At 42.9% G+C, this 23001-nt stretch overlaps 1 protein-coding gene across 4 annotated transcripts in view; it reads left to right on the top strand.

Moving 5' to 3' along the window:
- BACH2 (BTB domain and CNC homolog 2) overlaps positions 1 to 23001 on the top strand; it is a 184092-nt gene that overhangs the window by 100027 nt on the left and 61064 nt on the right. For all 4 annotated transcript variants that reach the window (XM_079297488.1, XM_079297491.1, XM_079297489.1 and 1 more), the window contains one exon: positions 2033 to 2183. The gene's annotated coding sequence lies outside the window, so the exon portion shown is untranslated. The remainder of the gene's footprint in view (positions 1 to 2032; positions 2184 to 23001) is intronic.

Genomic DNA, 23001 nt, shown 5'->3' with positions numbered 1-23001 from the left:
ATTTAGAGTTTATATTTTTAGGTTTATAGGCTATTTAGATAATGTATATTTGTGACCATAAGTATTTGGTACTCTTACAGTCTGTCAATGAATGTTATGTCCAGTTGGAGAAAACTGTGTAAACTAAAGAGACACAGGCATTGTGTTCCTAGCACAGCTTCATGATTCTTTTCAAGTGCCTAATTAGGTAATCCTTAAAGGTAGCAAGAATTTGAGCATCTGTTGGTAAACCATCTAGGAGTGTGCCATCCACAGGAAATAACCTGCTTTTCATAAGTGAACCAGTTCTCGACAAGACTTGTAGTAAAATGTAGTAGGATCATTGCAGAAATGCTCAGAAAATATTGAACTGTTTTTACCAGGAACAGCATGCTTAGAAAAATAACCATCTCTCTCATTCGCACTGTTTTGTTTTGGGTTTTTTCCCCCACTTTTTTCTGGAGTCCTAAACAGGCATTAGTCATAAGTAGGCATAGACATAGACATATAGGCAATAGACATCTCTTGAGAAACCACAATTTTTTTACTAAAGAGTTAACTTTTCAAGTTAAAAAATTAAAAAGAAAAAAGTAGGGTTTTTTTTAAATCTAAACTTCAGGGGTTTATTTTCCTCTTCCTCACCTCTCCCTTTATCTAGCTTTAGTTTGTGGTAATTCTGCAGATACAGCCTTTGCAGTGATCCTGTGAAGACATGCCACTGCTTGTACTGCTGCTGTCCCCTTCTGTTCAAAAGAAAACCATCTTCCTTTCCACTCCCAGTTGCCAAGTTCACTCAAGTAAATAGTAGTTAAGCATTCCAATGTATTTTCCAGGAAAACAGTGAAGTGTTGGGCACTGGCAATTTGAAAACCTCAACTTGAGAACCCCTGTAGCTTAAAGCTAATTACTTCTCCTTCCACAAGTATTTCCTCCCCAACCACTTCAGAGTGTGACCCTTCCTTGATAGATGGGGGGGCCTTTTCCGGAGTCTGGGATGGGGACTGTGCACACTGTGGGATGTGGGCTGTCTGGTGATGCTGGGATTTGGCTGCTGGGGGTTCCACATCCCTCCTCTCCAGCCCCAGCCCTGCTCTCACCAGCCTTCCCCATCCCAGAGTGCCTCCCCTCCAGGGACTGAGCCCTGAGCCCCTCCACAGAGGTGGCAGCACAGTGCTTTTTCTGTGGGCAGATGAACATTTCATTCTCTCTCCAGTTTTCTTTTGACATGGACTGGTGTGACAGGTAACTTTTCTTCAGAGTGGCTGCAGGACTGTGGCACACAAGGCATTAACTCAGGGATACCAAATTACGCTGATTTTGTGTTTCTTCTCTGAAGCTCCTCAGAGTAAAGGAGAAACAAAGGAACAAATGTGTTCCTAACTTAAATTCCTTGATAAAATCAATGCAAAGCTTTGACAAAAGCCAGTTTAATTATTATTTAAAGCTTACTAGATAAATTTGCTGGTTTTATTATAACTCCTTTCTGGTGTGATGTGCAGTTTCATAGAACCACAGGGTGATTTAGGCTGAGTTTTAAAGCTAATCTGGTTCCAACTCATCTGCCATGGGCAGGGACAGCTGTCACTAGACCAGGTTACTCAAAGCCCCATCCAGCTTTGGCCTAGAATGCTTCCAGGCATAGGAACATCTTCAGCTTCTTTGTGCAGCCTACTCCAGTGCCTCACCACTGTCACAGTAAAAAATTCCTTGGTATATATGTGTAACAATGCACATACTTGTGGTGTGATCTGGTAGAATAAACACAGAAATGTTAGTTTGTCATTTTGGTAATTCTTTTCAGGGGCCTCGTCCTGTACAAAGGAAAGGAAAACATGGTCTTTGTAGGAATTTATCTGCAGCTTTAAGCTTTGAGGAAGTGTGAAATGGACATAAAGTAATGGTCATGTTTGGCATAAAGATCTTCTATGTTTAAGAAAAAGGTGCTCCAATGTGTTTCTTAGAATCAGATGGAAAAAACAAAGAGAATCTTCTTTGTGAAGATTCAATGCTTGGTTTTTGGGGTTTTTTCACTCTTGCCTTTATTTTATTTTAGATTGCTCCAACTGAGTTGCCAGAACACTGCCCTACAGAACTTTGGAGGGTCACTTCTTAATGGATTGCTGCAGCCTCTTAATTTCTCCATTGATCCTGTTCCCTGCATCGTGAGAACATTTTAGCCAGCACAGAACCTAGAAAAGTTACATGTAAGTAAAAATTCAAATTCCTTTCTATTTAAAGAAAAAAATGAAAGAAAAAAGGGAAAAAAAAGATCTTGGGGAGGCAAGGTAGAGGCAGTAAATATCACACTTTAGAAAAACACTGTAAAAGCTGTAATTCAACTGCAAACATTAGGTGGTGAATAAATTGTTATTGAAGTAGTTACTTGCTTTTTTAACCTAAATAGTGATTGTCATTTTGATGCCTTTTGTGAGTGTTCTGCTACTACAGTAAACCATAGTGAGAGGTGCTTAAAATAGCTCTGTTCACCCCATGCTCCAGCTGCACTTTGTTCTCTGGATGGGCTGCATGTGTGTGCACTTCCCTTGGTGTGCTCTGCCAAAGCTGCACGTGCTCTGGGTGAGCTTGGAGGCATCATCTGCCCAGCAGGACTGCAGCACCCTTCTGTTTCTCACAGGATAAAATCCATATCCTTCTCCCTTCGGGTTCCTGGAGCATTTCCCTTGGAGGAGCCCTGGTGCTGCTTCATCCTTCAGCCTGCTGCCCCAAAAGGCTCTGTAAGCATCAGAAGTATTTTCATTGTCACCTCCAGCTCCTTCCAGGTGGAATTAAGTGTTCCACCTGACTATAGGGCAGTAAAGAATTTAGGGGATTGCAGTTCTCTTCCTAACTTCTCAGCAGGGGTAGTAGTCCCCAGTGCTTCTTGTGCTTTGGTATTTCACCCAAGATGGGGAGCAGCTTATTGTCCTGTGAACATATTTCATCCCTGATCCCATGATGAGTCTTCCTCTGAAACATTCCATAGCACAGCCTGGCATAGAATCAGTGGGGAGAAATTGGTTTGTCCCTTTGCAAATTATCTGCAGTTCTAACCCTAATTCTGGTTTCTGAGGCAGAAGAAACTTCTGGACCACTGTAAGGGATGGCATGGAGGTGATGGTCTGTGGAGGGTGGGACACCCCAAAGCTTATACGTTTGGGAAAAGGCTTGAGCACAACTTAATTTCATTAATTCTTAAAGCCAAAACTCTCTGTGGTTAAGAGGTTTTTATCTTTGGGATGGTGCTGTAGAGAAGCTTGGCAAAAGGAGGTTACACAAAATTGTGGTGCTCAATGTGGCACTGTGCATGTTACTGCCCTTGTTTGTTCACTGCAGTAGCAAATGCATATGATGCAGTTTAGAACAGGTCAGTGAAGCAGATCACTCCTTACTGTCAGGTTTTCTTGAATGCTTACTAATACTATTTTTAATCTTGGAAACTGATCTATAATACTACTTCTAAAAAAATACTAGTATTTTGGAGCCAAAGCATTTACATTAGAAGTATACCTGTATTTGAAGGACTTTATTTGCTTATGTAATACTAAAAGGTTTATTTAAAACAAGAAAAGTCTACTGCAAAAGGAGGATAGTGTTCTTTAATGCATACGGAAATTCAGTGCTTTAAAGAGAGGAATTTTTTTATCTGGTGTGATGAGTATCAGCAAAAACAATGGTGAAGTCACAGGCAGTGGAGAAAGTCTGGGTAGTCACAGAAATGACTGTCAAAGAGGCCTTACAAGGTGTGAGAGTGATTTTGTTTTCCAAAAAAGGGAGAGTGTTGCCATTTCCTTGAGGGTCTGGCATTCTCTGGTGCAGTTATTAATCAAATCCCCCTTAGCAGAAATCGTCTGACTGCAGGACAATTTTGGATCTGGCTTGAAATTTGTTTTTAGTGCTTGTCTTAAGGGAAGAAGGCTTGAAAATATGAGTTGTAACAGCTAGGAAGGCAGAAAAAGCTTGTTTTTCATTAGTCCTACTTAGCACTCTTCCCATGAGGTTTGGAAGCCTTATTCACAATTTTTTTGCAGGCTTTTCTCATGATGTTTGAAAAGCTTATCATTAGGCATCTTGCAAATTCACTATTAAAAATACTTCCCGAGGAGCTAACTTCAAAAATATCATCCTTGTTGGGGGACTTGAAAAAGCTGACAGAAATGGGAAAGAAAATCCCTCTCTCATTCTAAGAAGTGCATAGGAAGTTTTGTCTTGCTTTTTGTTGTGGTACAAATAATCAGACATCTCCTTTTCAAGGAACAAAATTGAGTCTGAAGACCAAACAAATTTGAAAACCAGTGTGAGGTTATAGGGTCACCATCAAATATGTGCCTTTCCTTTTTTTTTTCTTTCTTCTTTCTGTTTTAACTGTGGTTATGTGCTTGAGCTATACATCAATTTAAAACATAGTGTGTACTGTAGCTGCTAGAAAACCCCCGTGTCACCTCACAGGCTGTTGGCTGAGGTTGCACCCATCATGTGGGCAGGTAGACACGAGGGCAAGCTGCCCCATTGCCTGTTTGATTTCTCAGTGTTTCCCAGTGTCTGGTTGCTCTTGATGACAGACTCTGCCTGTAACAATTACCTCATTATAGCAATTTCCATAGAAAGAAGCAGGCTTTCACTTGTTAATTAGCCCTGCTGGAAGGAGCAGTTGCACAAGGCTGACCCAGCTGTAACAACTGTGTTCTTGTTGCTTTTCCCAGGGTGCAGTGGGATAAACAAGTATGCCTTTCCCCCCTTCCATTTATTATTTTATTTCTCTGATACCACTAGGATGCTGATTGATAAAATATCCATAGAAATAGTACTTACTGATGTGTGAGTTCAAAGCAGAATGTCCCTTGCTTGCTCTGACAGAGCATATTGCAAAAACCTGTCATGGAGCATGTGCCAGGGTAGTAAGGAAAATCCCAATTCTCCAGGTTCTCTGGGAATTAATCCTGGGCAGGTTAGATGAGTGTATTGTAATGTGGGAGTACAGCAGTTGGGGAGAAGCTGTGCTCTGCTGAGAGGCTCTCTCCATTTGTTGTCCCAAACAGTCACGGATGATGGGGAATGCACAGAGCTGTGTCTTGGAGCAGCTGCTGGGGCAGGGCTGCTGGCATCCCAGTGGAGACAGGTGACTATTCCTGGCAGTGTCCACACTCTGCTCACATTTCTCATTTTGTTTTAGCCCTGCATGTTTTCCTTTAAAGCAGAAAAAATAACATCCCAATCAATGTCCTTCTGCCTCTCATAAAAACTTCAGATTTATACTGCTTATCCAATGTTGTGAATTCAGCAAGGACCTAAAAGTAGTTCACACAGGATAAAAAAAATAAGGCAACCCAAAACAGAAGGTTCTGTACAGAAATTTCATATTTGCGAGGATTGAGTTCTTCAGAGTATTTTCAAAAAAATTTTTGAAAGATTTATTGAAATCTATCCTCCACTCATCTCTAGGCAGATATAAAGAATGTAAAATTTTAAATATGCTGATATTGGTGGTTAAATGTCTGTCACCCGCCTACCACCACAGCCTGGGGAAAATGTAATTTTTTTAAAATCTGCACTTAAAGGCCAGATAACTTGACAGAATCAGAAGAAAAACAGATTTCTGAAGACAAAATTGTATTACTTTGGATACTGACTTACCAAACACTCCCAACCATCAGTAGCAAACCCTCTTCCCAAGTTCCATGACCATACCTGAGGACATTGACAGATTTATCTTACTTGATGAAAGATGTGGCCATGTCTGCATTTCATGGTGTTTATGGTACATTTTCCTGTTGCAGTGCTGTTTTCACAGGGATGAAGGCACATTTATATTTATAAAAGCTATATATATATATATAAATGTATACATGCAACTTTTAAAATAAAATATGTGTCTGGACAAATACATGGCCTGAGGAGTGCTGGTGTGGCTTCAGGCAGGGCACAGGTGTGTGGATGGTGAGCCAGTGTCCCTTGCTGCAGGTTTCTGACCAAGGGCCCCGTGCTGGAGCCATCCCCACCTGGGCACACGTGATGGCAGCGCTCTGCTCGTGTTTAGCTGTGACAGCAGCAGGGGACAGCAGAGTTTGTTGCAGTGTAGTGTGCCTCATGAACCCAAATTGCTCTGACACCTCTCGCCCTGCTGCCCTTGCCCACGGGATTGTTTGTCACCCAGCGGTGCCACTGCGTGGGTGCAGCATCACTGGACTGTTTACTCGGTGTTTCCCGTGTGGCCGCCGTGTTGTGGCGAGGACTTTTTATTTTTGCTGTGGCAGGTGACAGCGCTGGTGTGTGTGTGTGCCAGCCCAGGGGACTGAGTCACAGCCCTCCCTCCGCCCAGGGCCAGCGGCACTTCCCCTTTCCCGTCTCCACAGGGCATCTTACCAGCCTGTACATTGGAATTTTTTTGTTTTTTACAGAAAAGCCTGAGAGATGGTGAGAGCAAGACCAACTTTCTCTGTAACCCAAACCAGTGAAAAGTAAAATCCATCTCACCACATCGGTTTTGTTTTCACTGCAGGCTCAACCTCTCCTCTCCCTCTGGCAGAGCCCTGCACAGTCATTCAGTGCCCAGCTTGGGGGTGGTGTGGTTGTTAGCTCAGTGGTGTATGACCCATTTATTTTCATAATACTCAGATCCCCGGGCTTCTGCAGCGTTCAGCACACGGGTCCTGCGACCTGGACCCTGGCAGGAAAGCCCACAGCTGATTCCAGCAGCGTGCGTGGAGAGCAGGGCTCTGCCTTGCCTTGGCAGGAGCTGCACAAGGGTGGTGTGCTTTTGGGTCTAGCGGGCAGCTGATGAGCAAGGGCAGGTAAAGATGCATTTTTCTGGAGCCAGCACTTTGTCTTCGATCACTTAGTTGAATATTGATTGCTAGCTGGTAGGACATGTTTCCTGTTAGGATGTCTAAAGAGTGGAGGCATTAAAGCGTTGCGTTGGATCGTTGTCTCGCTATCATAACCTGCGCTTTCCACGACAGCACGATGATTAATGGCACGAGATCGTTCATTCTCAACATCTCCAGACATGGCATCACCCTCGTGTTGGGTCTGGTCCTAAGACAGACCTGTTTTCTTTTATTTCTTTTTTACTCAGTTAGTTGGATTAGTTTTCTGCGGGTTTTCAGATGATAATTAGGTTCGTGCTTGTTTTACTTTCTGTAAATGGAAAGAACCAGGCATAGGACACACAGGAGAGTAAACTGGCATCATAGTAGACCTGAGAGTTTTAGGTGTAAAATCAAAGAGTAATTTGCAAAGTGACTTGAAGTAAAGTGGATTTAAATACAATGAAATCATCCTTGACAGCAATTTGTTTGAAGTTCTTCTACTGTTATGAGTGTAAAGGGATTTTTTTTAATTGCCAGTTTCTGGGTAGAGTATTCAGCATAATTTCTCACAGGTAAGTGAAGCATTAACTCCTTGTACCTCAGTAGTTTGGGCAATGGGGGAAGAAACTGAGAGTTAGGGGGAAGCCCCTTCTCTGCTTCATCATTTGAAGATCAGTCAGTGGTCAGCTAACTTAGAGATGGACTTTACCAGGGACACTGGTACTGGAGAAATTGTATGAAAATCCAGCAGAATCCTGGACAGTAGATGTGCACAGCATGTGAAAAATTGTCTTCAATGTTTCACAGAATATAATGGCACTTTAGATATAAACTGGAAAAAAAGTAACAGCAACTAGCTAGTTTGCATTCCTTGTTCAGATGAGCCATGAGTTTTGGGGCTTTTACGTTTATATACTTTTCGCTGTAGGTGTTGGAAGTGTGGGTGGCCATGAAAAAGCAGTGGTTACAATAAGATTTTCCATTTATTGCCCTTTGTGTACAACTAAAAATAAGATTCAAATGCTTCAGCATTTGTGGAGCAAGCATAATATTTCTCTGAGCTCTGATGACTAGCTTGCCTGCAGCTTCAGCTCTGTCTGGTGGGTGAGTCCTAGATTTTAATGCTTGTAAATGGGTCTGTGTTGGAAGGAGAGTCAGAGCTTACTTGTGGTGTGGTCTGGCTGTGTTAATTCATCAACTTCGTACTGGAAAGGAAAAGAAAAGGTAGTTAGGCTTAGTACATAAGTTAAAGGTGGTGATGAAAGAATTTTGGAAGCAGAATTGTTCTGCTGTCTGGAAAAAGCAGTTTTGGAGAGGACTGGAAGATCTTTAAAGTCTTAACTTTCAGAACTTCAGTGGTGTACCTTGAATTGTTGATCCAGAATTTCGTCTTCTAGCAAAGAAAAATCAAAGGGGAAAAGAAAAAAAGCATTCTGTATAAATCTGCTGAGCTTGAGAAACAAATTCTCAGGGTTAACTTTTGACAGACAAAATCTTTTTGGTTTTCTTTTTAGGTGACTGTTAAAATACACTGCGTGATGCTTTTCCAGGTAGTTGCACTGGTTAGGAATCCACTAAACCAGCTGCGGTATCTTGAACTACTAAATGTGTTCTGACCACTTTAATTGATGTGTCAGCTCATGGCTAAGAGAAATATTACAGAGAGATGTCAGTATATGCAGGGAAATTCGTAGCTTCATGGTGTCAGCTTTGGTACTGTCCCAGCTTCACTCATTAAGTACTGTGGCATTTCCAGAGAATGAGTGTGCCTGTGCGTGTCAGGCTTCTCAATCTGATGTCATTCTTGTGATGGATGAGAGGAGAGAGCATCTATCCAAGAGCTGCAGGACCAAAGGTAGAGGCTGAAAACTTGCTTTCTGCTGTGTGGCAGCTTAAGCATCACTGCTTTCGTGTCACTTCGTGACCTTCCCGGCTTTGCAGGGTAGCAGAGGTGTTGGTCTTGAGAATGGGGCTTTGTAAGACAATAGGTTTTCACTCTGACTAACACCACGTGGTGCAGAGCATGTGAGGTGCTGGGGGCTCTTAGAGGTACACGCATTTGTTCCATGGACTAGTCACGCTGTCAATGGTGAGTCTTTCATTAGGCAATAAGAAATCCCTTTAAATTAGCTTGGTGTAGTCCTCCTTCTCTTTCTAGGGGAGTTCAGTGCCCGTCATTGCTGCCTGACTTCTGCCTTTTTGCTGAAATGTTTCTTTCTGCTTTTACATCTGCTCATTGGAACAGCTCTTGCCGTGATACAAAGTACAAATGGCAAGAGAGCTGATGCAGTAATCAAGACTTCAAATATTTCAGATGGGAATGGGCAAAACTTCAGCAATTATTAGTTTCCCCCACAGTGGTTGCTGCAGGGAGTTACATTACCTCTGCTGTAATCACCTGCATTTCTCAGTCCCGTAGGTGCCCAGATGCTGACAAGGGGCGTAATCATTTGCTGTAATATTTTTCTGTGGAATTTTCCCTTTTTCAGTACTGTAGTAGAGAGGTGGTTTTTTTTCTTCCGCCCACCCTTCTTTTTCTACTGCCGTGCCTGCTGCAGGTAAGTTCAAACCCGATGGCTTTGGAGATAATGACAGGAGGGAGTGCAAGGTGTGCGTCGTGTGCCAGCGGCGCTCCTGCCCGATGGCTGCTGCTGCGCTTTCCAGCGGGATGAGACATGCTGGACTCTTCCAGGGGTATCACCACCACACTATTTTTAGAGATGGCACATTGGCTGCATTGTGCAACTATCAGCACCCGCCGCTGTGCTCTTCGTTTCTTTCCCTTGTAAGGCGATGGGGTTTTTAAGGTGTTTGCCTTTCTCTTGAAGAGGTGAAAGGATGTCTTTTTTTGATTTTTTTTTTTACTACCTGTAGAACTGCTCAGGGAATCTGTGAAGCTGTATTTTCTGTACACACTCCTTGAATGTGGCCACTAAATTAAGATTAGTGCAAGTGACACAAACAATGTGGTTGATATTTTCAGCTGAGGAGCTCTAACACCCTTTTGGGTTGCAGAGCAGAGCTACCTTGGGAAACCCCCAGCTTGTTTTTGGTTTGTTTTTTTGGTTTTTTTTTTTTTTACTTTACCACAGAAAACAAGCTGTACTCAGACAGTTTTACAGTTGTCATAAATTCTTTCTGTGGCTCTCAGCCTCTGGAGTCCTTTGAGCAGCCACCTCATGCTGTACTGTGAGACGGTGAGAGCAGCAGCAGATGCTTTGGGATGTGGTGCAGCCTCACAGTGAGAGCAGGGCTCGAAACAGAACTTGACTGGTGCCTTCTGCCCATCACTGGGAGCAGGGTTGCCCAGTCACAGGCTCCTTATTGCATTGCTCAAATAATGCAAAAACATTAGCAATGGAGATTTGCTGTAATGGTGTATTTTAAGTGCGTCTCTGCTCTGCCAGCTTCACTTTTAATGCACTCGGTTAAGGAATGCTTTGGAGGTTGCTGCTAATGGATGAATCTCTCAGAAAATTGGAATTTTGAAATAAGATTGACACTTTGGAGTGAGAAATATAAATCTAATGAGAGCATTTCAGCAGAGGTTTGTAATTAGGAATGAATGGAGGGAATTTGTACGCGCAGTCTGCAGAAGGGCACAATGGAAGGTGAAATTGCACCCTCTGTGCTGAATGAGGGATGAAAGCCAATGTATCAGTGTCATGGCATGACAGTGTAGAGTATAAATGATACTGTCACTGAGTGCTGCAGAAGGTATCAAGGGAATTCCACTCCAGTAAATTACATTACTTAGACAGACCTGAAGGCATTGTGTCTGAATGATTGGAGGGAAAAAAGGTTGTCAGCACAAAGCAGAAGATATTATAGAACAACTGGCTGCAGGCTTGGAAAGCGGTTTTTTTCTGATGTTTACCATGCAAAGCTTTTCAGATGCTATTTAAATTTCATTTTTGGTTGAATTACAAATGTATTGATGAAGCAAAAGTATTTTTGAGATGGTGTTTGGAGTGCATGCCAGCCTGCAGCTGTCTGAGGGTATACATCTCCCATTTTTTCATTAGGAATTGGGACTTATTGAGACTTGAGAAAAATCCACTCGTGTTCCCAGCTCAAGCAGTGTTTTTCAATGCATTGCTTCATTTCACTTAGGACTTCCTTTCTGGCCTGGATTTTGCTTGTGGGGTAATTCTAGCATAGATTTGTGGAGAGAGATAGTTGTTACTGTTCTCACTAGCAGTGAGGGGCTGGGCTGTGGTGAGCAGCAGCAGATCACAGGACACAAACTTCAAGGTGTCCTTTAGAGGCGTGATGAGGTCTGTGATGCAGCAAAACTCCAGAGACACCCTTTCAGCATGTGTGCACTAATGCAACACAGTGTGTTCCTCACACTGTTGTGCTTTTTGCTCACCAAACCCCACTGCTAACACAAGTCCCAGCCACGGTGATGATGTTGAGTGGAATAGTTATTTCTCACAATTTTTATTCTCTGTAGCAACCTACTACATCCACCCGCACAGGGACAGTACCTTAGAGATGAGTTTAACTGCTTCTCTGTCTCTGACCTCACACACAGACAACACCTACAAGCTCCTGTAATTTCCTAGTTTGCTCATGGGTGAGACAGCCCAGCTCCCACAGTTCTCCCAAACTGCTGCTTGATGATAAAACATCTGTTCCCCAAAGATGCTGCATTTCATCCTGTGGTACATAATAAACTCTGCTGGTCTTGGGGCTTCTTGGAAAATCTCAGGAGTCTTTGTCCTTCTTAAAAATATACTTTCCCACTTGTCTATTCATAAAAAACATTGCTGAAAATATATGCTGCTGTAAGTAATGATAAGGGAGTGGGCTCTGTTTGTCCTTTCCAAAATGTGATTTTTGGCAAAGCCCACACGAGGCAGGAGGATGGACATGCAACACAGTTTTAGTAGTCCATAGAGCAAGCTTCTCCACGTGGAAATGGTAATTCAAGTTGTGGGAGCCTTAACCAGAAAATATGGCCAATCTGAAGGGTGCTGACTCTAGGAAGGTAGCAGTTCAAATGCACCCGTGGAAGCCCCTACAGCCTGTAGCTGGAAACCAAAGCATCAAACCCAAACAGGCTGTGTGGAAAAGCAGTCAGGCATCTGTGGAAAAGAAGATTCCTTGTGTGAGATGGGATTCAATAGTAGAGCAATTTAGTAGTGGGTCCTGATCGTAGCCAAAGGTGAGTGGGAGGAAGCAAAGTGCAATTTCTGTCTATACCTCCCACATTAGAACTGGGTTAGAATAGTCCAGGGTGTAGGACTCTGTCTGTCTGTCTGTATGCATAATAAAGGGATTTCAGACATTAGAGATGTAAATTTTGCACTTAGACCATCATTGCCATGGGAAACTACTATACTAGTTCATAGTAGTATTAAAAATCTGCTGCCACTCACTTCTCCAGAGGTATTTTGTGTAAAAGGCTGGCATTTTGACACATCTAGTTTTTTGCATGTTGGGAAAGCAAATGCTTTTTAAATTCTATTTGGTGTTATTCCTGTGGTCATGATCAAGCTGTGTTTTCAAAATGTGGTTCTCTGTAGTTATCCATTAATCCACAGAAAGTCCACTAGTTCTCACAGCCCTAGCTATTCATATGAGGTTGTTTTCCTCCTCCCATGCTTGATCCTGCAGCATGAATGCCTATAACCTGTGAAGCCACCAGGGCCACTCAGGGGAGTGATAGGTGCAAAACTGGAATTTAAATGCTGCAAAGTAGTGTGATTGTAAGAGTGGGGTAGAGCAGGAGAAGGAATGACCAAACTATGCCTTAGGGAAGACAGGGAGACTAACCAGTATTGCTTTAACTCAGAGAGATATTGAGCCTGCTCGGTCAGATGGGTATCCCCTGGCAAATGTATTTTGTTGTGTAAATGGCTCCCTGCAATCCCAGAAGACTGTCACTATCTCTTCCTATCTTGTACAGTGGATTTCTAAATAATCAATCTTGGTGCAGGAAACCTGTGTACGTGTAGCTTGCTAACGAGTCAGTGGTTTAACCTTAATTCTCACTCCTCTTGCTTTTGATAACACAGGGCTATAAAGTTTGACATTGTAGAGTCTTCTCTGTAAATTCTGATTTGCTTGCCAAAAAATCTGCCTATTATTTTCAATTCCCCTCTTATCGTTAGTGTTATTAAACTGACGATTGATGTTTAAAAACTGCCATTTGCATGAAGTTCACAAAACTGCAATAAAAGACACTTTTGTTCTGCCTTGGTAAGGAAAGAGGGGAAAAAACGCAGCTAAATAATGCTAGTTCTAACAGCAGAGATGTTCATATAAAGACATGTTCTGAACAATAAGATCATTTATCCATGTATGACATAAATACATTGGAATTTAAATAATGAGAGATCTTGTGAAATGCAGCAAAACGTACACCACTGGCATTGTGAAGTTTCACTTCTCTAAAGCCCTGTTCTCAGGGAAAAGCAGCTTTACTTTTGCTTTGAAAATCCATTATCATAAGCCTTTTTTAAAAAAAAACGTTTGTCGTACTGCAATATTAAAGCAATTTTATACCCTAAGAGCAGCTCTTTCATAAGGTAAAATGCAGTCCCATGTGTGTATGTAATTGCAGTTTATAATACTTCTCACAGCCCTAATTTTCCCAAAATTAAGAAAAACACTAACCTTTTTAGGCTTTCCTTTTCCTAATTGTTTTTTTGTTCTCTCTGTCTTTCTTCCGCAAAATATTCTTTTTTTAAAATCCCTGCTCAGGAGGGGAAAAAAAAAAAGGCACAGAACGCTCTCTAGATTCATTGCAAAACACTGCTTGAAGGAAGCGTTTTAAGAGTTTAGGTTAAAAAGTTTCTGCTTCTTTCAAACTACATGGGTGACACTGCTATTTTGGGAGACCATACCATCTGCTTGTTAACCAAAAAGCAGGGAAGATATTCCTAGTTCTAGTATAGATTTTTGGGTTGATTCCACATAAAATTCCCAACTGATCTCCGCTTGTGTTTGCCCCCTACATAAGCTAAGGAGAGCTCATCTCTTCTGCTGTCACAGCTCCCAAGGTAAAGATGCTCAGCTTGTGGCCCTGAGTAAGGCATGGTTGTTCAGAGCAGGCACAGTCCATTGGGGCTCTGTGTGGTGGGAGGTTCCTAATTCTTCCCTGCAGGTATTTTCTTGTCACAAAAGCTATGACAAGGAGTAAAAGAGCAATACAGTGCCCAGCACCTGATGTGCCACAGGTGACTGCTGCTTGTGGGTGAAGAAGGTGTTTGGGGGAGGTTTGGTTGGATTCTGTTGGAGGAGCTGAGTTTTTATGAATGTTTGAGTTAGAAAGGGGGAAGACACATTTTCTGGGGTTTTGCTTGTTTTGGAAGGAAAAAAAAAGGCACAAGAAGAAGGTTTCCTGACCCACAGTTCAGCCATCTACCATGTAGTGCAGGTGGAAAAAGTGCAGGAGCTAGAGAGGGCAGTAAGACTGTCCTTCCTGAGGTGGACAGGAATGGCAGGACTTGCAGTGCAGATGGATTGAAAGGAAAGGGTTGACATGAGTAGGAGCAAAGTGGAGTCTATGCATTTTGTCTGGTGAGTCTGTGGAAATGTCACAGGGGAACATGAAAATGTGAAATATTACTGTGGTCCTCCATAGGTGGTGAAGACATTTGTCTGAGACAGGAGAGATTTAAGTCTATATTATATTGCTGGAGTATCTGCAAATACATATGTATCATCGTTACAATATCTTCCTGACTGGCAAAATGTTTCATCCAATCTCTGTTGACAGAAAAGATTGCCTACTGATAATTGCTTTGCTTAAGTGTCTGATAATATGCCAGAAATGAGAGCATTCTCTGTTAGGTCATCTTTAATTATGTATGTACCACCTGTCAGCTTCAAATCTGGAGAAGATTAGTTTTCTCATTGGATTTAGAGTAGGGAAGAGAGCCTTCAGCAAGAGGACTAGGCTGTTGCAAACAGTGTCTATGGGGGAGTTTCACAAGCAGTCTCCTCATCATCCCTAGTCATGGATCCCGCTGTTGGCACATGCGGAAATATTTGAAATATTGCCTGAGCTTGCTGCCGTAGTGATGGGTTTCGCAGGAAGAGGATTTCAGACCATCTGTTGCGTTTTCAAGTTTTCATCTTTCCCCATACCAAAGGGAGAGGGAGTGCTGGGGTGGGGGAGGACACGTGGCAAGTTGTGGCTCCTTTGGCAGTGCTGGAGGGAAATCCCCCCCAAAATCCATGTGAGGGGATTATTCACTTGCCACTGGTGAAAGCACATAATAAAACTGGTCAGGCCAGTACATGCATGCCAAGTTAATAGGAAATTAAGGGCTCAAAAGACTGAAAAATTATGAGGATGGGTACTTTGCAGAAAACTCTAATAGGGAGAGATAGTAAAGATCTCTGAGGATATTAAATTAACAGGATTGCCATTACCAAGCTACTTAGGATATTAAAAATTATATTGGAGAATAAATTTATCTTTGTACAAAGTGGAGAGGCAGTAATTGTTTGGGAATAGTTGAAGGGATTTTCAGTTCATGGGAGAATACTAGCTGTTTACTTGGTGCAGTAATAGATTTTAGGAATCTCCTGGTTTTCTGGTCTCCTTTACTCTGAGGTTGGGGTTCTCTGAAATGCATCATTTGCACCAGAAAAACAGAAAAGGTCTTTGTTAAGCTTGTCACCTGCTTTTGGCAGAAGAGAACATCACTTGAACTGTTAAATGTTTCTCCTGCTGCTCCTTGCCCATGTATCTGAGTTGCCAGTGCTTCCCCCTCTCTGGGATTTTGGTTTTCGAGCTTCTGTCATCACTGCCTCAGCCTCCTGGAAAGAATTCCTCAGTTACACTGGTTAGCTGACACTGATCGTTTTTCCTGGTAATACCTTCAGCCAGAGCTATTTCTGAAAATCTGGGATTTGGAACAGTAGGTCAATTTGTGAAACAACGAGCGAAGAGGGACAGATGGCTGTGGATACGAGAGCATGTTTCTGTTCATCTCCATTTGGCTTTTGCTGATGCTTGGTTGTTGTGCGAGCATCCGAGGCTGTCGCTTTGCATTGGTTGAGTGGTTGTTGCTCCTTTGCTTGAAAGACTGGCCTGTGGCTCTTGTCATGTCCCCCCCTCTGCTCCAGAGAGGCTCCAGGGCAGGCTGCCTCTGCAGAAGCTTGCAGTGCCTTTGCACCCAAGGACATGGAAAGGGTTTGCAAGATGAGGGGATTTTCTGCTCAGAAATCTGTCTGTGCTTCTCCTGACGTCTTCTCCCAGGAGCTGCGCTGGGCGAGGCTTTCCTGATGATTCCTTTGCTCAGGGTCAGGTTGCTGGACCGACCTTTCTTTGTTATTCCTGTGTAAATGATTACAACTTCTCCATCCTATGTGGTGCTGCTGGATTTTGCTCAGTTCTTAGACAGATTCTGCTTGTTTCTGTCTCTGTGAGTAGTGGTGCCAGTAGCATTGCCTCGATGTAGCTGAATTTTACACACCTGAAATGGAAAAGCATGAGGGCGTGCCACAGCCCTTTTTTCCCTGCTTATGATTCATTCAGCCCTTCTTCCCACACTCCTGTTTCGTGCTAGAGGGCTCTCCAGTCTTGCAGTGGTCACTGGAAGACATCTCTTTTGTACAGGCTCCTTCATTAAATACAAGGGTGTATGCATCCCATTATCCCGGTGCTACTGCTGAGCTGTGCAGCACCACTGGGCACTGCAGGAGATGTCCTGTTCACTGGTCTAAGGAACAGCCATACTTAACTGAATGTAGTATTTCACTTTTGTCTCTGGAAAAATGGACAACTAGATGAGAATACCCATAAGAATACCCATAAGAAGTGAAATACTTACTTCAAACCATCTGACTCTTTTGGCTTGAGAGATATGGCTTACATAGTCCTCAGATCATGGCTGGTCCTGGGGGCTCTTCCTTGTCCTGTATTTTACAAATGATTGCTTAAACTACCTAGGGCAGTTTTTCTGGAAAACCTTCCTATGCTCTAACTCAGGATGTCCTATCTAATGACTACCTCCCTGTTTTCTGTCCTGGACCCTTCATTGGAGCTTGTCCACTGCCTTAGTCACAGGAGGGGCTTCAGCTATCCTCTCCATTTCTCACAGGGGCACTCATTTAGCAGTTCTCTTGTAACCTTTGGTGTGTTGCTGGTTTTAGGCTTCACATGCTTTCTGTCCCTTTTCACTCTTTTAGAAACACTACAATAAAACTCTTCACATGTCAGATTTAGTATCTGTTACAGCAGAGACTTCCTACAGGATTCATACTTTTCATTCCTTGATAGTGAAGCTGGTGAAATTCAGAGTGATGTGTTTACATTGAGCTATCTGACTGTATACATTGCTAATTTTAAGAGGAAGGGGAACCCTTCTTGGGATAATTAGTTTTGCCATGTTTATAGACACCATCTCTTGCTGAAGCATGTTTTTCTTGACTCAGAGGCGGCTGCTGACAGCTGGTATTACAAGAGTTCATTGGAAGTCTTATAGTCCATGTGTCCTTATATATACACTGTACAGACAAGATGAAACCAGGGAGACATAATGAAGGCAGTGAGCTAAACCCTCTAGCAGTGCCCAGTAGTGAAGCATTTGAACAGCCAATGTGAGCCAAATTCCAGCTCCTGTCTAGGCTGTAATGATCAGGAAAATCACCTTGTTCTTTAACAGATTTTACCAATCTGGTTGAGCAGCCAAGTCAGGGCAATCATTTCTTCTTACTGCCCCAGCAGTGGCAGCACAAGCTCCTAAATCAGGGGGTTTGTCTGTGGCCCACAGCACATGAGGGTGCTGTTATGTATCCCTTCACACCCTCCTGAGGCATAGGAGCAGAGCAGTGTGTGGGTTAAGTGCCACCATCAGCTTTTGTGGTCTTTCCACCACTGGTCAGTTGGCAACACAGTGCTGGAGATCGACAGTAAATATGCACAACCTTCTCAAAAAGTTCAAGTGGGCAGTCAGAGCACAGCAAGTGGCTGCTTTCACACTTTGGTTAGTGATTCTGGAGGGATCTCAAGGAAACCTCTTCGCAGCAGGAAGCTGCTGCTCTAGGCAGCTCCTTCATCGAAGGAGCCTGGTGCCTCCTTCCCTGGGCTGCTGATAAATACATGAATGCAGCCATTATCAGCCAAGCTCCACTCCTTTCGCCTCTGCTAATGTGCTGGTGTTTATGTCGCATCAAGTGAGGAGGGAAAGTGGTGATATGAAGCCATTCCTCCTGTTCCTTAAATAGGATTGATGGCCACAGCTTAACAGCATTCCAAGAAAAAGACATTTGATTGAAAGTGGCCAGAGCATCCCCTGAAGTGCTGAATAAGGATGTTCGTCCTGGTAATAACTTGCCTTTGCCATTTTCAGAGCAGCCATTCCTATCTCAAATCCTGCATTATCTTGCTGTGGTTAAATATGCACACACATATTAAAGGTACCTCTTTGATTTTCCTCCTCTGCCTCGCCCCACTGGCTCATCAGCAGCTCCATCTCCAGGTGTTCCTCCAGCAGCACTGCTTGCTGCCCTTTGGTGCCCCTTCAGCCATGGGGGTTTGCTCTGTTTGCAGGAGCATCAGCGAGCTTTCTGCACACCGTGAGCTGGAATTCCCTCTGGCTGCTGCGATGAATATTGCAAAAAACTGTGCTGAGCAGGGGAGGGCATCGTGCTTTTATGTGCCATGGCTTGCCAGTTTGAATCACATCTGTTGTGTTGCAGAGGGGAATATTGCTTTGGTTGCAGTGGGTTACTGGAGTACTAGCAAGTCTCATTTGTATGGGGTCCTGGGTTTAAGTCTCATCTCATCTGTCACCAAGAGAAGAAATCTACTATGACAACTTCTGCAAATGCTGGTTTCACTTTTGTTTACTTGTTTCCCAGCTGTGTCCTTTGTCTCTGAACTGGTGTTTACATACCGCAGGTTTTTTTTGGTGTGAATCAATTAGCTTTAATTTCTTTCTCAACTACCTGATCTTTATCCCATTTCTTCACTGCCATCCTGTTGTTAATTCACATGATTATGTGATGTGATATCCCTCTCTGGTTAGCAAAATGTTAGAATAGCTGCTGGCAGCTTCTGGAAGAGTAATTAGCAAATAGGAGTTACTTGAAGATGTGCACACTAGCCTAAGTAGGCATTTTCCAGCTGTTGGCAAGTGCAAAAACTTGTAGGCATGTTTTGGGCTCTAACACAAGATTAATTGCTTGCTACTACAAAAGAACATTTACAGAAATGTGTAGTGCTGTGTTTTGTTCCTTAAATTGGACGTCTTTGTCAGAAAGAGCAGGATTTTTACAGTGCTTGATAGTCCTTTTCCTGAGGAGCCAAGTATTTTCATTACAAGGGGATGTGACCCTCAAAACGAGGATAGTGAGAGGTGCTAAGGAAGTGCTGGGGCTCAGCAGCTGAGCCCTGGCACCGTGGGCTGTTCCTGGTGGGCACAGCATGGTGCCAGTGCCTTTGTGCTGTGTGCCTGAACCAGGAACCCCAGCTCTGAGCATCCCGGTCTAGCACAGGACATCCTCTTTCCTTTCTCTCCAATGTGTGGGAATTGCTGTTCACCAGGTTTTCTTTAGAAGGCCATTTACACTGCTGTGCCTTGTTTTGCATGAAGAAGCCCTCATAAATCAAATACAGCCACACAACTGTGCTAAAGGTCTTCTCTTTATCCACAGGCAGCTATCCTCAGCCTGCTTTTATTTCTCCTCATTCCTATTCTGTTGTTCCTTCAGGATCAGCCTGAGGGCAGCTGAGTTTATGTTTGCTCCCTGCAGTAATAAGGTAGTTGATCCCTGATGGTGCAATGGAGAGAGAGGGCAGGCAGAGGGGAAGTGCATGGCTGGTGTATTTGGACTGCTTGACAGTTTTATTTTAAGCTCAGGGTCTTCTTGCTACATCCATAGCCTCTTCTGTTCTCAGCCTTTTGCTTGACATCTCTTGTACCTAATTCTCTAATCAGCTGGATTATCATCTCTTGGCACCATGTCCTCACCCACTCTCTAGCCTCTCACCAGTGATTACCTCTCCCCTCTCATCTCTTCCCCACTCTGACACTTCTCCCTGTTTGCTTCTCTGAGTGCCTGTGACTTTTCTCTCTCCTCACCTCCCAGCATCATCCCACCTCCCAGAGGGAGAACAGGCAATTTCTGCGAATCTTCTTTCTCGGCGTTGCCTTCATTCCCGCTGCTCTTTCAAGCTCCTTGGCAGTCGTTCCCCTCTCTGTTCTGGGCAGTGAAACATCTCTCTCTGCCGCCTGCACCCTCTTTTCTGCTCCCTCCCAACAGCCTGACATACTGGCTGTAGTGTGCAATGCTTGATCTTCACTTCTTCCATTTCTGTTTGCTCACTGAAAACACTGGACAGCAGCCACTCTAACAATTCACTTCCCTCTTCTCACTCCAGCCCCTCTGCTGCCCTGGAAGCAATGGAGCCAGGACTGGGCTCCTGCCCCCTTACTACAGACCTTTCTCCCTGGAAACTTCTCCAGCCATCCCTCCTCCGCCTTTCCTTCTGAGCAGCTCTTGATCCGTGAGCCCCTAGCCTCTTCAGCAGTCTCTTTCTCCAAGGTAGCCCTGGTCCTTTCCCTTCTTTTTTCTTGAACCCTTCCACACATCCATAATAACACGATTCTTAGCATCCTTGTGGATGTTGCTCCTGGCTCTTCACCATCCTTTCAACTTTTCACCACTGCCTCTGAATTTTCCCATTCCAGAGTTTATTTTCACGTCTCTCCTCTCCTTTATTATTACTAAAGACATTTGCAGGAACATGTTTTTCAGGTTTTTAATTTCACCTCTTTTTTGTTTTCCTTCTGGAAGAATTCTTGCCACATGTAGCAGAAAAAAATGCATGTATGCCTACGTACTTTAGGTGAGAAATGTGTGGAGTAATGGCTACAAATAATATTGAGAACGAGCATTTCTTCATATGAGAATGGGCTGCTCTGTTGATAGGACTCTTAATTAAGGGCATGTCATTTCTTATTGTTTGAAAAGCTCATGCCAGGTGACATGAAACACATAAAGATAAAAATACATATTTTTTTAAGATATAGTTATTAAACATTGTGCATTTTATGTGCATGTATATAGTTATGTATATATGTCTACATATATGTATACATACATATGTATGATTATATATAGATGCACACACATATATAACTATAGGCACATGCACATATGTGTCTGCTTTTAAGATGCTATATATGATGCTATGATGGAATAGCATCATGCCATTCATAATCCAGTGGTAGCTGTCCTGTGTTTCATCAAGCAACAGGTATTTATTTAAAGCATTTTAACATTCCCTTGAGCATATAACCAAACTGTGTCTTACTTGCACTTTAAATTCTTGAGGTAATGACATGAATCTGTGGATAACTTACCTGATCCTGACCCCTGATAAATATAAATTAACTGAGCTTATTTCTACAAGCCTCGAATTGTCCTAATGGCAAAATATTCATTCAAAATAGTCTCTTCCTTTCCTGAAGCTATGTCTTCATGTGGTCATGTTTGTCTAAAAAAATTGGACTGGGTCCTGCATAGCAATATTGTCATTCTTGTGACTGTCCAAGAAACAGAGTTCATTGATGTAGTTAGAAAAACTTGTGATTTTATTTTTTTTTTTAATTTTTTTATTGCAGTCTGCAGTATAGGTTAGGTACATTTAGGATAGGCAGAAGTTGAGGGGGAAGTAAGAAAAAAGCATGCTTGTTTTTACATTGCGGACTGTTCTCTTTTACATGAGACAAACTCCCTGGCAGGCACTAGAGTTTGCCATCTAGGCTGGTCCCCTTTTTAGCACAAAAATTGCTGTAGGGGTTTGCAGGCACTGAGAAGTATTGATTGTTTCCTAGCACACTGTTTGTATTACATATTTCAGTTAATAATTCGCAATGCTTTTAGATTAGTTTCGTTTGAAATACTAATCAATGAGCTTTATAGATCTTCCACTTCATATATAAACATGCCAATCTCCCATGGAGCAGAGGAGTTTTGCTTTATCCCAGATTGTTTATGCTATATAATTATTAATCTGTGGTTTAATCTCCTTGTCCTCGTGCTTTTATGGCTTGATCCCACTTGTTGCAAGGGATCTCAAATCTAATTAAAGGGCATGGATTAATGGCACTCAACACCTTCACAAGTAAATACTGGAATGTGCCAGCTACAACCTGTTGCATGAAGATCTCCTGATCTCCTGTCTCTTACTCTACATGTGCAGCAAAAACAGGACTGGCTGCCTTGTGTCTTGTAATTTCACTCGACAAAGTTTCATTCTGTGAAGCCTTATTTTGAAATAGGTTTTCTAGACTTCAGGTGCACAAAGTTACAGTTTTCTTGCTGTGATGTTCTCTCAGACTGTTGTTGGAAAACCACCACCAAACTGTTTTAGCTGAGGGGGAAAGAAAAAGGAAAAGGGAAAATAAAACTTGTTAATTTCCCAACGTTCAGCATTTTTTTGAGCTCTTCTAAAGTTCTGGTGCCCTCATGCTGTGGAGCAAAAGCATGAGATCTCAGCTGGAGAGTGGGCTGGGGACATACTGCAGCCATGGCTGGAAATCCACCTGGCCAACCAGAAAGCTTGCTATGGAAAGCCCAGGGCAGCTAGTGGCTTCTGCTCAATTCATCTTTGAAAGTTGAATTTCTGGCAAAACAGGGGGACCTGTGCTCTGCTTGCTCCATCTGCATTTGATGTGGTATTCCACACTGCTCGGGTGGAATTTTGCTGACCACATGGTCAGCCAGTTCTGCTTGGGAAGCAGGAATCTCCTGGCTCCTTCCCTCATCCTCACCCTCCTGAGCTCAGGGGTCAGGTTACACAGTGGCACCTTCAGTTTGTTTAAAGCAAGGAAATTATGCACAAAAGCTGTTAAAAGAATATAAGGTTGTCAAGTCAAGTGAGAAATGTTATAGCATTGCCTGCTCAGCCTTCAATTGAATCCTGCGTGCATGCAAATTTGACAGTCTTTAATTGCATGTCTCCAAGATCTGTGGAGAATATGGCTTCTCAATTCACATCAGAAAAATCATACAGACTTCTTTCTTCTCAGAAAAAAAAAAAAAAGAAAAAAAAAAAAAAAAGAAAAAAAAAAAAAAGAAAAAAAAGAAAAGCATTCTCTCTTAAAAGATTGCCCAGACTGGAGGTATGGGTGTACATTTCATCAGCCAGGCAAAGCTTCCACAGGTCACAGCTGCCCAAAACACAGCCCTGAGCAAACCTGCCATGGTCCTGAAGGTAGTGTGGCAGTGATGATTGTTACTA

The sequence above is a fragment of the Erithacus rubecula genome, assembly GCF_903797595.1.
Source record: "Erithacus rubecula genome assembly, chromosome: 2".
NCBI lineage: Eukaryota > Metazoa > Chordata > Aves > Passeriformes > Muscicapidae > Erithacus > Erithacus rubecula.
This window is presented reverse-complemented; position numbering and strand designations above follow the sequence as displayed.